Raw genomic sequence first — 18,285 nt, 5'->3', positions numbered from 1 at the left:
CTTCTTAAGTATCACAAGTTTGATTATAAGTTACAAAAATCAACCCTTATTACTTTTACTAGGTGGCTGCCTTGAAGAAAAAAAATGGGCAAATAAGTGGGGCATAATAAAAAAATAAGTGGAGAGCTACGTATTAGTTTTCGTACAAAGTTTTAAACTTTATTAAATTTTTTATTATTATCTAAAGGGATGCACTTCTTATGCATCAAAAGTTTGATTATAAGTTACAAAAATCAACCCATATTACTTTTACTAGGTGGCTGCCTTGAAGAAAAAAAATGGGCAAATAAGTGGGGCATAATAAAAAAATAAGTGGACAACTACGTATTAGTTTTCGTACAAAGTTTTAAACTTTATTAATTTTTTTTTATTATCTAAATGGACGCACTTCTTATGGATCAAAAGTTTGATTGTAAGTTAGAAAAATCAACCCTTATTACTTTAACTAGGTGGCTGCCTTTAAGACAAATATGGGCAAATAAGTGGGGCATTATAAAACAATAAGTGGAGAGCTAGGTATTAGTTTTCTTACAAAGTTTTAAACTTTATTAAATTTTTTTTAATTATCCAAAGGATGCACTTCTTAAGTATCACAAGTTTGATTATAAGTTACAAAAATCAACCCTTATTACTTTTAGTAGGTGGCTGCCTTGAAGAAAAAAAATGGGCAAATAAGTGGGGCATAATAAAAAAATAAGTGGAGAGTTACGTATTAGTTTTCGTACAAAGTTTTAAACTTTATTAAATTTTTTATTATTATCTAAAGGGATGCGCTTCTTATGGATCAAAAGTTTGATTATAAGTTACAAAAATCAATACTTAATAGTTTCACAAGTAGTTGCCTTCAAGAAAAAAATGGGCAAATAAGTGGGGCATCATAAAAAAATAAGTGGAGAGCTACGTATTAATTTTCGTACAAAGTTTTAAACTTTAATAATTTTTTTTTATTATCTAAAGGGACGCCTTTCTTATGGATCAAAAGTTTGATTATAAGTTAGGAAAATCAACCCTTATTACTTTCACTAGGTGGCTGCCTTTAAGAAAAATATGGGCAAATAAGTGGGGCATAATAAAACAATAAGTGGAGAGCTACGTATTAGTTTTCGTACAAAGTTTTAAACTTTATTAAATTTTTTTTTATTATCTAAAGGGATGCACTTCTTATGGATCAAAAGTTTGATTATAAGTTACAAAAATCAACCCTTATTACTTTTACTAGGTGGCTGCCTTGAAGAAAAAAATAGGGAAATAAGTGGGGAATAATAAAAAAATAAGTGGAGAGCTACGTATGAATTTTCGTACAAAGTTTTAAACTTCAATAATTTTTTTTTATTATCTAAAGGGATGCACTTCTTATGCATCAAAAGTTTGATTATAAGTTACAAAAATCAACCGATATTACTTTTACTAGGTGCCTGCCTTGAAGAAAAAAAATGGACAAATAAGTGGGGCATAATAAAAAAATAAGTGGAGAGCTACGTATTAATTTTCGTACAAAGTTTTAAACTTTAATAATTTTTTTTTATTATCTAAAGGGACGCATTTCTTATGGATCAAAAGTTTGATTATAAGTTAGGAAAATCAACCCTTATTACTTTCACTAGGTGGCTGCCTTTAAGAAAAATATGGGCAAATAAGTGGGGCATAATAAAACAATAAGTGGAGAGCTACGTATTAGTTTTCGTAAAAAGTTTTAAACTTTATTAAATTTTTTATTATTATCTAAGGGGACGCACTTCTTAGGGATCAAAGTTTGATTATAAGTTACAAAAATCAACCCGTATTACTTTTACTAGGTGGCTGCCTTGAAGAAAAATATGGGCAAATAAGTGGGGCATAATAAAACAATAAGTGGAGAGCTACGTATTAGTTTTCGTACAAAGTTTTAAACTTTATTAAATTTTTTTTTATTATCTGAAGGGAGGCACTTCTTATGGATCAAAAGTTTGATTATAAGTTACAAAAATCAACCCTTATTACTTTTACTAGGTGGCTGCCTTGAAGAAAAAAATAGGGAAATAAGTGGGGAATAATAAAAAAATAAGTGGAGAGCTACGTATGAATTTTCGTACAAAGTTTTAAACTTCAATAATTTTTTTTTTATTATCTAAAGGGATGCACTTCTTATGCATCAAAAGTTTGATTATAAGTTACAAAAATCAACCGATATTACTTTTACTAGGTGCCTGCCTTGAAGAAAAAAAATGGGCAAATAAGTGGGGCATAATAAAAAAATAAGTGGAAAGCTACGTATTAGTTTTTGTACAAAGTTTTAGACTTTATTAATTTTTTTTTATTATCTAAAGGGACGCACTTCTTATGGATCAAAAGTTTGATTGTAAGTTAAAAAAATCAACCCTTATTACTTTAACTAGGTGGCTGCCTTTAAGAAAAATATGGGCAAATATGTGGGGCATAATAAAAAAATAAGTGGAGAGCTACGTATTAGTTTTCTTACAAAGTTTTAAACTTTATTAAATTTTTTTTAATTATGCAAAGGGATGCACTTTTTAAGTATCACAAGTTTGATTATAAGTTACAAAAATCAACCCTTATTACTTTTACTAGGTGGCTGCCTTGAAGAAAAAAAATGGGCAAATAAGTGGGGCATAATAAAAAAATAAGTGGAGAGCTACGTATTAGTTTTCGTACAAAGTTTTAAACTTTATTTAATTTTTTATTATTATCTAATGGGATGCACTTCTTATGGATCAAAAGTTTGATTATAAGTTACAAAAATCAACCCTTATTACTTTTACTAGGTGGCTGCCTTGAAGAAAAAAATAGGGAAATAAGTGGGGAATAATAAAAAAATAAGTGGAGAGCTACGTATTAATTTTCGTACAAAGTTTTAAACTTTAATAATTTTTTTTTATTATCTAAAGCAATGCACTTCTTATGGATCAAAATATTGATTATAAGTTACAAAAATCAACCCATATTACTTTTACTAGGTGGCTGCCTTGAAAAAAAAATGGGCAAATAAGTGGGGCATCATAAAAAAATAAGTGGATAGCTACGTATTAGTTTTCGTACAAAGTTTTAAACTTTATTAATTTTTTTTATTATCTAAAGGGATGCACTTCTTATGTTTCAAAGTTTGATTATAAGATACAAAAATCAACCCATATTACTTTTACTGGGTGACTGCCTTGAAGAAAAAAATGGGCAAATAAGTGGGGCATAATAAAAAAATAAGTGGAGAGCTACGTATTAGTTTTCGTACAAAGTTTTAAACTTTATTATTTTTTTTTTATTATCTAAAGGCATGCACTTCTTATTGATCAAAAGTTTGATTATATGTTACAAAAATCAACCCTTATTACTTTTACTAGGTGACTACCTTGAAGAAAAAAATGGTCAAATAAGTGGGGCATAATAAAAAAACAAGCGGACAGCTACGTATTACTTTTCGTACAAAAGATTTAAACTTTATTAAATTTATTTTTTATTATTTAAAGGGATGCACTTCTTATGGATCAAAAGTTTGATTATAAGTTATACAAATGAACCTTTATTACTTTCACTAGGTGACTGCTTTGAAGAAAAAAATGGGCAAATAAGTGGAGCATAATAAAAAAAATAAGTGGAGAGCTACGTATTAGTTTTCGTACAAAGTTTTAAACTTTATTAATTTTATTTATTATCTAAAGGGATGCACTTCTTATGGATCAAAAGTTTGATTATAAGTTAGAAAAACCAACCCATATTACTTTTACTAGGTAGCTGCCTTCAAGAAAAAAATGGGCAAATAAGTGGGGCATAATAAAAAAAATAAGTTGAGAGATACGTATTAGTTTTCGTACAAAGTTTTAAACTTTATTAATTTTTTTTATTATCTAAAGAGATGCACTTCTTATGGATCAAAAGTTTGATTATAAGTTACCAAAATCAACTCTTATTAGTTTCACTAGCTGGCTGCCTTGAAGAAAAAAATAAGGAAATAAGTGGGGAAAAATAAAAAAATAAGTGGAGAGCTAGGTATTAATGTTTGTACAAAGTTTTAAACTTTAATAATTTTTTTTTATTATCTAAAGGGATGCACTTCTTGTGGACCAAAAGTTTGATTATAAGTTACAAAAATCTACCCATCTTACTTTTACTGGGTGACTGCCTTGAAGAAAAAAATGGGCAAATAAGTGGGGCATAATAAAAATATAAGTGGAGAGCTACGTATTAGTTTTCGTACAAAGTTTTAAACTTTATTAATTTTTTTTTTATTATCTAAAGGGACGCACTTCATATGGATCAAAAGTTTGATTGTAAGTTAGAAAAATCAACCCTTATTACTTTAACTAGGTGGCTGCCTTGAAAAAAAATATGGGCAAATAAGTGGGGCATAATAAAACAATAAGTGGAGAGCTACGTATTAGTTTTCGTACAAAGTTTTAAACTTTATTAATTTTTTTTCTATTATCTAAAGGGACGCACTTCTTATGTATCAAAAGTTTGATTGTAAGTTAGAAAAATCAACCCATATTACTTTAACTAGGTGGCTGCCTTGAAGAAAAATATGGGCAAATAAGTGGGGCATAATAAAACAATAAGTGAAGAGCTACGTATTAGTTTTCGTACAAAGTTTTAAACTTTATTAAATTTTTTTTTATTATCTAAGGGGATGCACTTCTTATGGATCAAAAGTTTGATTATAAGTTACAAAAATCAACCCTTATTAGTTTCACTAGGTGGTTGCCTTGAAAAAAAAAATAAGGAAATAAGTGGGGAATAATAAAAAAATAAGTGGACAGCTACGTATTAATTTTCGTACAAAGTTTTAAACTTTAATAATTTTTTTATTATCTAAAGGGATGCACTTGTTATGGATCAAAAGTTTAATTATAAGTTACAAAAATCAACCCATATTACTTTTACTAGGTGGCTGCCTTGAAGAAAAAAATGGGCAAATAAGTGGGGCATAATAAAAAAATAAGTGGAGAGCTACGTATTAGTTTTCGTACAAAGTTTTAAACTTTATTAATTTTTTTTTATTATCTAAAGGGACGCATTTCTTATGGATGAAAAGTTTGATTGTAAGTTAGAAAAATCAACCCTTAATACTTTAACTAGGTGGCTGCCTTGAAGAAAAATATGGGCAAATAAGTGGGGCATAATAAAACAATAAGTGGAGAGCTACGTATTAGTTTTCGTACAAAGTTTTAAACTTTATTAATTTTTTTTTATTATCTAAAGGCATGCACTTCTTATGGATCAAAAGTTTGATTATAAGTTACAAAAATCAACCCTTATTAGTTTCACTAGCTGGCTCCCTTGAAGAAAAAAATAAGGAAATAAGTGGGGAAAAATAAAAAAATAAGTGGAGAGCTACGTATTAATGTACGTACAAAGTTTTAAACTTTAATAATTTTTTTATTATCTAAAGGGATGCACTTCTTGTGGACCAAAAGTTTGATTATAAGTTACAAAAATCAACCCATATTACTTTTACTAGGTGACTGCCTTGAAGAAAAAAATGGGCAAATAAGTGGGACATAATAAAAAAATAAGTGGAGAGCTACGTATTAGTTTTCGTACAAAGTTTTAAACTTTATTAATTTTTTTTATTATCTAAAGGGACGCACTTCTTATGGATGAAAAGTTTGATTGTAAGTTTGAAAAATCAACCCTTATTACTTTAACTAGGTGGCTGCCTTGAAGAAAAATATGGGCAAATAAGTGGGGCATAATAAAACAATAAGTGGAGAGCTACGTATTAGTTTTCGTACAAAGTTTTAAACTTTATTAATTTTTTCTTTATTATCTAAAGGGATGCACTTCTTATGGATCAAAAGTTTGATTATAAGTTACAAAAATCAACCCTTATTTGTTTCACTAGCTGGCTGCCTTCAAGAAAAAAATAAGGAAATAAATGGGGAAAAATAAAAAAATAAGTGGAGAGCTACGTATTAATGTTCGTACAAAGTTTTAAACTTTAATAATTTTTTTTTTATTATCTAAAGGGATGCACTTCTTGTGGACCAAAAGTTTGATTATAAGTTACAAAAATCAACCCATATTACTTTTACTAGGTCACTGCCTTGAAGAAAAAAATGGGCAAATAAGTGGGGCATAATAAAAAAATAAGTGGAGAGCTACGTATTAGTTTTCGTACAAAGTTTTAAACTTTATTAATTTTTTTTTATTATCTAAAGGGACGCACTTCTTATGGATCAAAAGTTTGATTATACGATACAAAAATCAACCCTTATTACATTAACTAGGTGGCTGCCTTTAAGAAAAATATGGGCAAATAAGTGGGGTATAATAAAACAATAAGTGGAGAGCTACGTATTAGTTTTCTTACACAGTTTTAAACTTTATTAAATTTTTTTTAATTATCCAAAGGGATGCACTTCTTAAGTTTTGATTATAAGTTACAAAAATCAACCCTTATTACTTTTACTAGGTGGCTGCCTTGAAGAAAATAAATGGGCAAATAAGTGGGGCATAATAAAAAAATCAGTGGAGAGCTAGGTATTAGTTTTCGTACAAAGTTTTAAACTTTATTATTTTTTTTTATTATCTAAGTGGACGCACTTCTTAGGGATCAAAGTTTGATTATAAGTTACAAAAATCAACCCGTATTACTTTTACTAGGTGGCTGCCTTGAAGAAAAAAATCAGGAAATAAGTGGGGAATAATAAAAAAATAAGTGGAGAGCTACGTATTAATTTTCGTACAAAGTTTTAAACTTTTATAATTTTTTTTTATTATCTAAAGGGATGCACTTCTTTTGGATCAAAAGTTTAATTATAAGTTACAAAAATCAACCCATATTACTTTTACTAGGTGGCTGCCTTGAAGAAAAAAATGGACAAATAAGTGGGGCATAATAAAAAAATAAGTGGAGAGCTACGTATTAGTTTTCGTACAAAGTTTTAAACTTTATTAATTTTTTGTTATTATCCAAAGGGATGCACTTCTTAAGTATCACAAGTTTGATTATAAGTTACAAAAATCAACCCTTATTACTTTTACTAGGTGGCTTCCTTGAAGAAAAAAAATGGGCAAATAAGTGGGGCATAATAAAAAAATAAGTGGAGAGTTACGTATTAGTTTTCGTACAAAGTTTTAAACTTTATTAATTTTTTTTATTATCTAAGGGGACGCACTTCTTATGGATCAAAAGTTTGATTATAAGTTACAAAAATCAACCCTTATTACTTTCACTAGGTGGCTGCCTTTAAGAAAAATGGGCAAATAAGTGGGGCATAATAAAACAATAAGTGGAGAGCTACGTATTAGTTTTCTTACAAAGTTTTAAACTTTATTAAATTTTTTTTCATTATCCAAAGGCTGCACTTCTTAAGTATCACAAGTTTGATTATAAGTTACAAAAATCAACCCTTATTACTTTTACTAGGTGGCTGCCTTGAAGAAAAAAAATGGGCAAATAAGTGGGGCATAATAAAAAAATAAGTGGAGAGCTACGTATTAGTTTTCGTACAAAGTTTTAATCTTTATTAAATTTTTTATTATTATCTAAAGGGATGCACTTCTTATGCATCAAAAGTTTGATTATAAGTTACAAAAATCAACCCATATTACTTTTACTAGGTGGTTGCCTTGAAGAAAAAAAATGGGCAAATAAGTGGGGCATAATAAAAAAATAAGTGGACAGCTACGTATTAGTTTTCGTACAAAGTTTTAAACTTTAATAATTTTTTTATTATCTAAAGGGATGCACTTCTTATGGATCAAAAGTTTAATTATAAGTTACAAAAATCAACCCATATTACTTTTACTAGGTGGCTGCCTTGAAGAAAAAAATGGGCAAATAAGTGGGGCATAATAAAAAAATAAGTGGAGAGCTACGTATTAGTTTTCCTACAAAGTTTTAAACTTTATTAAATTTTTTATTATTATCTAAAGGGATGCACTTCTTATGCATCAAAAGTTTGATTATAAGTTACAAAAATCAACCCATATTACTTTTACTAGGTGGTTGCCTTGAAGAAAAAAAATGGGCAAATAAGTGGGGCATAATAAAAAAATAAGTGGACAGCTACGTATTAGTTTTCGTACAAAGTTTTAAACTTTATTAATTTTTTTTTATTATCTAAAGGGACGCACTTCTTATGGATCAAAAGTTTGATTGTAAGTTAGAAAAATCAACCCTTATTACTTTAACTAGGTGGCTGCCTTTAAGAAAAATATGGGCAAATAAGTGGGGCATTATAAAACAATAAGTGGAGAGCTACGTATTAGTTTTCTTACAAAGTTTTAAACTTTATTAAATTTTTTTTAATTATCCAAAGGATGCACTTCTTAAGTATCACAAGTTTGATTATAAGTTACAAAAATCAACCCTTATTACTTTTAGTAGGTGGCTGCCTTAAAGAAAAAAAATGGGCAAATAAGTGGGGCATAATAAAAAAATAAGTGGAGAGTTACGTATTAGTTTTCGTAAAAAGTTTTAAACTTTATTAAATTTTTTATTATTATATAAGGGGACGCACTTCTTAGGGATCAAAGTTTGATTATAAGTTACAAAAATCAACCCGTATTACTTTTACTAGGTGGCTGCCTTGAAGAAAAATATGGGCAAATAAGTGGGGCATAATAAAACAATAAGTGGAGAGCTACGTATTAGTTTTCGTACAAAGTTTTAAACTTTATTAAATTTTTTTTTATTATCTAAAGGGATGCACTTCTTATAGATCAAAAGTATGATTATAAGTTACAAAAATCAACCCTTATTACTTTCACTAGGTGGCTGCCTTGAAGAAAAATATGGACAAATAAGTGGGGCATAATAAAACAATAAGTGGACAACTACTTATTAGTTTTCGTACAAAGTTTTAAACATTATTAAACTACTTTTTTTAATATCTAAAGGGATGCACTTCTTATAGATGAAAAGTTTGATTATAAGTTACGAAAATCAACCCTTATTACTTTCACTAGGTGGCTGCCTTAAAGAAAAAAATGGGCAAATAATTGGGGCATAATAAAAATATAAGTGGAGAGCTACATATTAGTTTTCGTACAAGGTTTTAAACTTTATTAATTTTTTGTTATTATCTAAAGGGATGCACTTCTTATGGATCAAAAGTTTGATTATAAGTTACAAAAATCAACCCTTATTACTTTCACTAGGTGGCTGCCTTGAAGAAAAATATGGGCAAATAAGTGGGACATAATAAAACAATAAGTGGAAAGCTACGTATTATTTTTCGTACAACGTTTTAAACTTTATTAATTTTTTTTACTACTATCTAAAGGGATGCACTTCTTAAGGATCAAAAGTTTGATTATAAGTTACAAAAATCAACCCTTATTACTTTCACTAGATGGCTGCCTTGAAGAAAAAAATGGTCAAATAGGTGGGGCATAATAAAACAATAAGTGGATAGGTACGTATTAGTTTTTGTACAAAGTTTTAAACTTTATTAAAACTTTTTTTATTATCTAAAGGGATGCACTTCTTATGGATCAAAAGTTTGATTATAAGTTACAAAAAGCAACCCATATTACTTTTACTAGGTGGCTGCCTTGAAGAAAAAAATGGGCAAATAAGTGGGGCATAATAAAAAAATAAGTGGAGAGCTACGTATTAGTTTTCGTACAAAGTTTTAAACTTTATTAATTTTTTGATATTATCTAAAGGGATGCACTTCTTATGGATCAAAAGTTTGATTATAAGTTACAAAAATCAACCCTTATTAGTTTCACTAGGTGGCTGCCTTGAAGTAAAATATGGGCAAATAAGTGAGCCATAATAAAAAATTAAGTGGAAAGCTACGTATTATTTTTCGTACAAAGTTTTAAACTTTATTAATTTTTTTTACTACTATCTAAAGGGATGCACTTCTTATGGATCAAAAGTTTGATTATAAGTTACAAAAATCAACCCTTATTACTTTCACTAGATGGCTGCCTTGAAGAAAAAAATGGTCAAATAAGTGGGGCATAATAAAACAATAAGTGGATAGCTACGTATTAGTTTTTGTACAAAGTTTTAAACTTTATTAAAACTTTTTTTATTATCTAAAGGGATGCACTTCTTATGGATCAAAAGTTTGATTATAAGTTACAAAAAGCAACCCATATTACTTTTACTAGGTGGCTGCCTTGAAGAAAAAAATGGGCAAATAAGTGGGGCATAATAAAAAAATAAGTGGAGAGCTACGTATTAGTTTTCGTACAAAGTTTTAAACTTTATTAATTTTTTGATATTATCTAAAGGGATGCACTTCTTATGGATCAAAAGTTTGATTATAAGTTACAAAAATCAACCCTTATTAGTTTCACTAGGTGGCTGCCTTGAAGAAAAATATGGACAAATAAGTGAGGCATAATAAAACAATAAGTGGAGAGCTACGTATTACTTTTCGTACAAAGTTTTAAACTTTATTAAATTTTTTTATTATCTAAAGGTATGTACTTCTTATGGATCAAAAGTTTGATTATAAGTTACAAAAATCAACCCTTATTATTTTCACTAGGTGGCTGCCTTGAAGTAAAATATGGGCAAATAAGTGGGGTATAATAAAACAATAAGTGGAAAGCTACGAATTAGTTTTCCTACAAAGTTTTAAACTTTATTAAATTTTTTTTATTATCTAAAGGGATGTACTTCTTATGGATCAAAAGTTTGATTATAAGTTACAAAAAGCAACCCATATTACTTTTACTAGGTGGCTGCCTTCAAGAAAAAAATGGGCAAATAAGTGGGGCATAATAAAAATATAAGTGGAGAGCTAGGTATTAGTTTTCGTACAATGTTTTAAACATTATTAAACTATTTTTTTATTATCTAAAGGGATGCACTTCTTATAGATGAAAAGTTTGATTATAAGTTACAAAAATCAACCCTTATTACTTTCACTAGGTGGCTACCTTGAAGAAAAATATGGGCAAATAAGTGAGGCATAATAAAACAATAAGTGGAGAGCTACGTATTACTTTTCGTACAAAGTTTTAAACTTTATTAAATTTTTTTTATTATCTAAAGGGATGTACTTCTTATGGATCAAAAGTTTGATTATAAGTTACAAAAATCAACCCTTATTACTTTCACTAGGTGGCTGCCTTGAAGAAAAATATGGGCAAATAAGTGGGGCATAATAAAACAATAAGTGGAAAGCTACGTATTATTTTTCGTACAAAGTTTTAAACTTTATTAATTTTTTTTACTACTATCTAAAGGGATGCACTTCTTATGGATCAAAAGTTTGATTATAAGTTACAAAAATCAACCCTTATTACTTTCACTAGATGGCTGCCTTGAAGAAAAAAATGGTCAAATAAGTGGGGCATAATAAAACAATAAGTGGATAGCTACGTATTAGTTTTTGTACAAAGTTTTAAACTTTATTAAAACTTTTTTTATTATCTAAAGGGACGCACTTCTTATGGATCAAAAGTTTGATTATAAGTTACAAAAATCAACCCTTATTACTTTCACTAGGTGGCTGCCTTAAAGAAAAAAATGGGCAAATAAGTGGGGCATAATAAAAATATAAGTGGAGAGCTACATATTAGTTTTCGTACAAGGTTTTAAACTTTATTAATTTTTTGTTATTATCTAAAGGGATGCACTTCTTATGGATCAAAAGTTTGATTATAAGTTACAAAAAGCAACCCATATTACTTTTACTAGGTGGCTACCTTGAAGAAAAAAATGGGCAAATAAGTGGGGCATAATAAAAAAATAAGTGGAGAGCTACGTATGAGCTACGTATGAGTTTTCGTACAAAGTTTTAAACTTTATTAAAATTTTTTTATTATCTAAAGGGATGCACTTCTTATGGATCAAAAGTTTGATTATAAGTTACAAAAATCAACCCTTATTACTTTCACTAGGTGGCTGCCTTGAAGAAAAATATGGACAAATAAGTGGGGCATAATAAAACAATAAGTGGACAGCTACTTATTAGTTTTCGTACAAAGTTTTAAACATTATTAAACTATTTTTTTATTATCTAAAGGGATGCACTTCTTATAGATGAAAAGTTTGATTATAAGTTACAAAAATCAACCCTTATTACTTTCACTAGGTGGCTGCTTGCAACAGTAGATCCTGTTGATTCGGTTGCAGCAGAACAACCACCAATAGTTGCATCCGTTAAAGACCAATCACGGCAAACACCAACAACGGTTACTGATTCACGTCCGACTTTGCTTTTGATTCCGTTAAGGAGCTCATTTCCACGAAACTCGAGACTCTCTTGCGTTTCACAGGTGTACCGTTGCCCGGGGGGGTGACTATTCAGCAGGTAGCCGACCACCTGCATGGGGACGTTGTCTTGAAGAAAAATATGGGCAAATAAGTGGGGCATAATAAAACAATAAGTGGAAAGCTACGTATTATTTTTCGTACAAAGTTTTAAACTTTATTAATTTTTTTTACTACTATCTAAAGGGATGCACTTCTTATGGATCAAAAGTTTGATTATAAGTTACAAAAATCAACCCTTATTACGTTCACTAGATGGCTGCCTTGAAGAAAAAAATGGTCAAATAAGTTGGGCATAATAAAACAATAAGTGGATAGCTACGTATTAGTTTTTGTACAAAGTTTTAAACTTTATTAAAACTTTTTTTATTATCTAAAGGGATGCACTTCTTATGGATCAAAAGTTTGATTATAAGTTACAAAAATCAACCCTTATTACTTTCACTAGGAGGCTGCCTTGAAGAAAAATATGGGCAAATACGTGGGACATAATAAAACAATAAGTGGAGAGCTACGTATTAGTTTTCGTACAAAGTTTTAAACATTATTAAACAATTTTTTTTTATTATCTAAAGGGATGCACTTCTTATAGATTAAAAGTTTGATTATAAGTTACAAAAATCAGCCTTTATTACTTTCACTAGGTGGCTGCCTTGAAGAATAATATGGGCAAATAGGTGGGGCATAATAAAACAATAAGTGGAGAGCTACGTATTAGTTTTTGTACAAATTTTAAACTATTAGAAAAAATTTTATTATCTAAAGGGATGCACTTCTTATGGGTCAAAAGTTTGATTATAAGATACAAAAATGAACCCTTATTACTTTCACTAGGTGGCTGCCTTGAAGAGAAAAATGGACAAATAAGTGGGGCATAATAAAAATATAAGTGGAGAGATACGTATTAGTTTTCGTACAAGGTTTTAAACTTTATTAGTTTTTTTTATTATCTAAAGGGATGCACTTCTTATAGATGAAAAGTTTGATTATCAGTTACAAAAATCAACCCTTATTACTTTTACTAGCTAGGTGGCTAGCTGCCTTGAACAAAAATATGGGCAAATAAGTGGGGCATAATAAAAAAATAAGTGGAGAGCTACTTATTAGTTTTCCTACAAAGTTTTAAACTTTATTAAATTTTTTTTTTATTATCTAAAGGGATGTACTTCTTATGAATCAAAAGTTTGATTATAAGTTACAAAAATCAACCCTTACTACTTTCACTAGGTGGCTGCCTTGAAGAAAAAATATGGGCAAATAAGTGGGGCATAATAAAACAATAAGTGGAAAGCTACGTATTATTTTTCGTACAAAGTTTTAAACTTTATTAATTTTTTTTATTATTATCTAAAGGGATGCACTTCTTATGGATCAAAAGTTTGATTATAAGTTACAAAAGTCAACCCTTATTACTTTCACTAGATGGCTGCCTTGAAGAAAAAAATGGTCAAATAAGTGAGGCATAATAAAACAATAAGTGGATAGCCACTACAACAAAAATGAATTTTAGTGACAAAAATTTAGTGACAAATATAAATTTTGTCATTTTTTATATATTAGTTGTGACTAAATTTTTATTTGTCACAATTATTAATCATAATAGTGATAAAACAAAAAAAAATGTCACAAAAACTATATTAAAAAATTTATTAAATAAAATTATTATTAATATATAAATTATTAAATATTAATAACTTAGTTTTTATTTTTATTAGTAATAAACTATTAATTATTACAATACTAAAATATTTGTTTCATTATTAATAATAATAATAATAATAATAATAATTATAATGTTTAACAAATTTATTTCTTATGTTTAAAATAATATATATATATATATATATATATATATATATATATATATTAAAAAATATTAAATTCTTATTTGTTCAGATATGAGTAACATATTTTTATTTTATAAGTAGATATTATTTTCATTTTGTCACAACGTGGTTAATACAATAATAAATATAAATTTTGTCACCATTTATTCATAATTTATAATTATCTTTTAATTTGAAACAAAAAATTTATTAAAAATGACAAAGTATATATGTCACAAATAACTGTTTTTTTTTTCAATATAATTAATAGTGATAGAGATAGAAATTTGTCATTATTTATATATGTAACCGTTTTTAAAAAATTTTATTTAAAACAACAAAATATCATAGTTATTATGACAAAATTATTTTTTGTATAAAAATATAATATTAACTTTCATTATATTATCGGTAACGGTTAAAAATAATAATAAATTTGTTTTATTCTAAATTTAAACTCTAGTTCTTTTATTTAAAAATTAGTTGTATTTCCACTACGCCACTTCATATTTATAAAATTAATTTTACTAATACATTAAATTATCTATTTGTACATACTTTTATACTATGATATTAATAAGTAATATATTCATTTTAAATTTAAATTCAACATATTAAATTTGAAATATCTAAATTATATAGTAGGTCTATATTTAATATATTTTTCTAATTTTAATTTTTTTAAAATTTGAAGTTTACATATTCAACTATTGATAAGTATAAGATTTTTTTATCGAAAAGATAGTACATTATCATGTAACGGGTTCCAATTTAATTTTTTTTTTATCATTTGAAAGATGGATTAGATCATTTCCAAGGAGATGATCTTTATTTACGAAGATTTGGTGACAAATACTAGAGTTATCAAAATGAGTTGGAACCGGCGAGCCAACCCGACTCACCATGAGTTCAGGCTGGGTTGGGTTGAAATTTTTTTACAAATTTCAATACGGGTTGATTTTTTACCTGGGTCACCTAGAACCCTGCTCACCCGGGTTGAACCCGTGGTAGACCGAGTTGGCTTATCAACTTGTAAATAAAGGGTCATATAAGTATTTTGTGTTAAGTTGGGCTTTGTTTTTGGGTCATGTTAGATTTTTTTTAGCTAACACATAGATAATTTGTATTTTTATGATTTTGATTTGTATTTGGATTGTATTAAAGTTTATTTAGATTTTAATTAGAATTAAAATCTAGTTTTGACTCAAACAAAAACTAAAAAAATTGTATTTTTTTAATTAAGTGAGCCCGTGAACCAATCCATTTAACCCACCAACCCGTAGTGGGCCAGGTCGGGTTGGATTTTTTTTGGCTCGCTAATGAGTGAGCCGGGTTGGGTTGACTTACTAAGTGATTAATCCATGGTCAATCGAGCCAGATCGGGCTAGGTTACCCGTTTTGACAGCTCTAACAAATACCAAGTAAATGTCTCGATTTGAAAAAATATATTTGGCAAATCTCATGGACACAGTCTAGGTGCAAACGACCATTCCAACAGAAGAGACCTCGAATTAAATGAAACATAAAGAGACCAATTACTATTTCTTTGGAGAGGGTCTTGATACAAGCAAATCAATTACCATTCCCACACAGAGGGTGTTGTCAATGTAAATGGAACAAAATGAAATTAGTGACAATTCATATAAAGAGGGTCGTATGTAAAGAAACCATATTTTTTTAAAGAATTTGAGGTTGGTATATAGGTCATTTCATATGAATGAAGAGGATCATTAACCTAAAGAACCAACTAAACATTTTTTTTTCATTTTCTGAAGAAATGATTTGATAATCATTGGTATGACTGAAGAGAGTTTCAATACGAAAGGTAGAAATTATTTTTTTCTTTTCCTTTTTGAATTTGATGAATAATATGTACATTATGCATGATTATGTCAATACATAAATGAATGGATAAAAATTTGTTTTCTATTTTCTTCTACCAACACAATATATAGAAACCTTTTTGTTTGAATTAGGTGTCAAAACCTTAAGATGAATGCATGATAAAGAATTTGTTCTTTTATTTTTCTTGCTACTCAAGGAATAAAAAGCTTAGTCTTTAACATTAAAATAATTTTCAAAATCATATAATTTATGATCTACATATATCTCAAATATCAATAGATACCCAATATTTTACATACTTGAATATACTAAATTATTAAATTTAACTAAATATACCAAATAATATTTTAATAAATTAAAAATTAAATCAAGAAATTAATTATAAAGTATGAACTAAATTTATTTTTTTATATATTTTATTAAACCTTATCTTTAATTTTATATCTCTAAAAATAAAATTGATTCTTATTTATGATATATATATATATATATATATATATATATATATTATAATTGATTTGTTTTAAAAAGATTATAAAATTTGTTTGCTAGTGTTATTAGGATATATTATTACATAATCATTATTAAGTTATATTAATACAAAGATATATAATTATAAATTTTGTTTGATTAAATATTAAACTTTTTATTATATAAAATCAAACAGTTTAAAAAAATTTAAATATAAAATTGTTTCTTTAATATATGAGGATTTTATTATGAAAGTTCGGTTACTAAACAAAAATTATAAGCGCTCTTATTTGGCGCTATTAGAAATTTTTATTTGGCGCTATTAGAAAATTGACAGGTAGTTTTATTAAAATTTGAAATATTAATGTAATATTAGATTTTTAGTCAGATATTTAGGGAGTTAGTTTTCAAAATTTGTGAGATTTTTGTGGTATAACTGTATGCAGTTTCTCTTTCCATAGTTCTCACCTCCTTTAAAAGCATCCGTTTTTAATTCATACGCTTACGCCACAACACACAGAGAAATATATTGAAGTTCCAACTCAAATTCTTAATCAAATGTCCATGAGGGAAGAACCTAATTTGTCTATATACGGTATTAACTTCTCTCTTTCTCTTTTTTCAATTATTTGTAACGCTATATAATTGTTTATGTCATGTCTATGAAATACCTATTGTTCCTGTTTCATGTGAGACTCAAGAATCTAATTGTTCCTTTCTCATGGTGAGACTATAGAATCTATTTGTTTCTTTTTCATGGTAATTGATAAAACAAGTTAAATATGCAGTTTCATTTTCTTTCCATTAGATGTTAATATTTTGCTTTAATGTCATCCTAATTCATTGTTTTCATATTTACTAACAAGTACACAAATCTTGAATCTTTATGTCGTATTACCTTGTAGGTGAGTTTAAAGTTGATTAAAATTGTTTTGCTATTGTTTGGCATTGTAGATATATTCATGATGTTAATTATTCTATTTTAATATTTTACAGGACAATTTGATAAAGGGGATTGAGGTGCACGGAGAAGAAATTGAAAAATAACTTGTCCTTTGAGGAAAACACTTTAATTCTGTGTTAGAATACAATTGATTAAAATTGTTTTGCTATTATTGGCATTGTAGATATATTCATGATGTTAATTATTCTATTTCAATATTTTACAGGACAATTTGATGAAGGGGATTGAGGTGCACAGAGAAGAAATTGAAAAATAACTTGTCCTTTGAGGAAAACACTTTGATTTTGTGTTAGAATACAATTGAATCATTCAAAGGGTGTGGTGAAACAATTTGTTCGAAGTCAAGATGAAGATGCACAAAAAAGAACACTTAATTTAGAAATAGAGTTATAAATGATCATATGTATTATATTTGGATTCATTAGTATATATTTATAGTGTATTTTTTTTTATCATTTAAAATGTAATTAATACTTTATATTTTAATATTTATATTTGATGTACATTTATTTTCTTTGTTATTTATTTTAACACTTTTCAATTATTTGTCTATTTATTATGATATGGAAGGAATGTGACAATTAAATATTAACATAATTTCTAATGATAATTATAAAAAATAATTAATAATTATAAAAATAATTCATAATTATCCTAAAATATTTGAATTAATAACATAATTTTAAAATATTGTCACAAATATAATAGTAATTAGAGTATTAAGAGTGACAATTAATTGATATTATTATTATATATAAAATATATATTAGTGATTACTAATTTATCGTATATGTGTGATAGTGTCTTTTTGTCACTATTATATTAAATTACTATAGTGACAATTATTTTTACCACAATATAGTTTAATTTTAGTGATAGTGTATTTTTGTCACTATTATAAAAAATTATTAGTGATAATTATTTTTGTCACAATATACTTTAATTTTAGTGATAGTGTATTTTTGTCACTATAATAAAAAATTATTAGTGATAATTATTTT

General features: G+C 27.4%; 1 long non-coding RNA gene across 1 annotated transcript; it reads left to right on the top strand.

Annotated features, from left to right (window-relative positions):
• The first annotated feature begins 16,803 nt into the window (after positions 1-16,803).
• On the top strand, positions 16,804-17,748 carry LOC114180223 (uncharacterized). Its single transcript, XR_003603642.2, has 3 exons — positions 16,804-16,915; positions 17,317-17,399; positions 17,490-17,748. It is a non-coding gene; the product is annotated as an uncharacterized LOC114180223 (long non-coding RNA).
• Positions 17,749-18,285: the final 537 nt, after the last annotated feature.

Source organism: Vigna unguiculata, chromosome 1 (assembly GCF_037176805.1).
Source record: "Vigna unguiculata cultivar grain cowpea cultivar isolate G323 ecotype 2 chromosome 1, ASM3717680v1, whole genome shotgun sequence".
Lineage (NCBI taxonomy): Eukaryota > Viridiplantae > Streptophyta > Magnoliopsida > Fabales > Fabaceae > Vigna > Vigna unguiculata.
The sequence above is the reverse complement of the archived record's forward strand: the minus strand, read 5'-3'. Positions and strand labels throughout refer to the sequence as shown.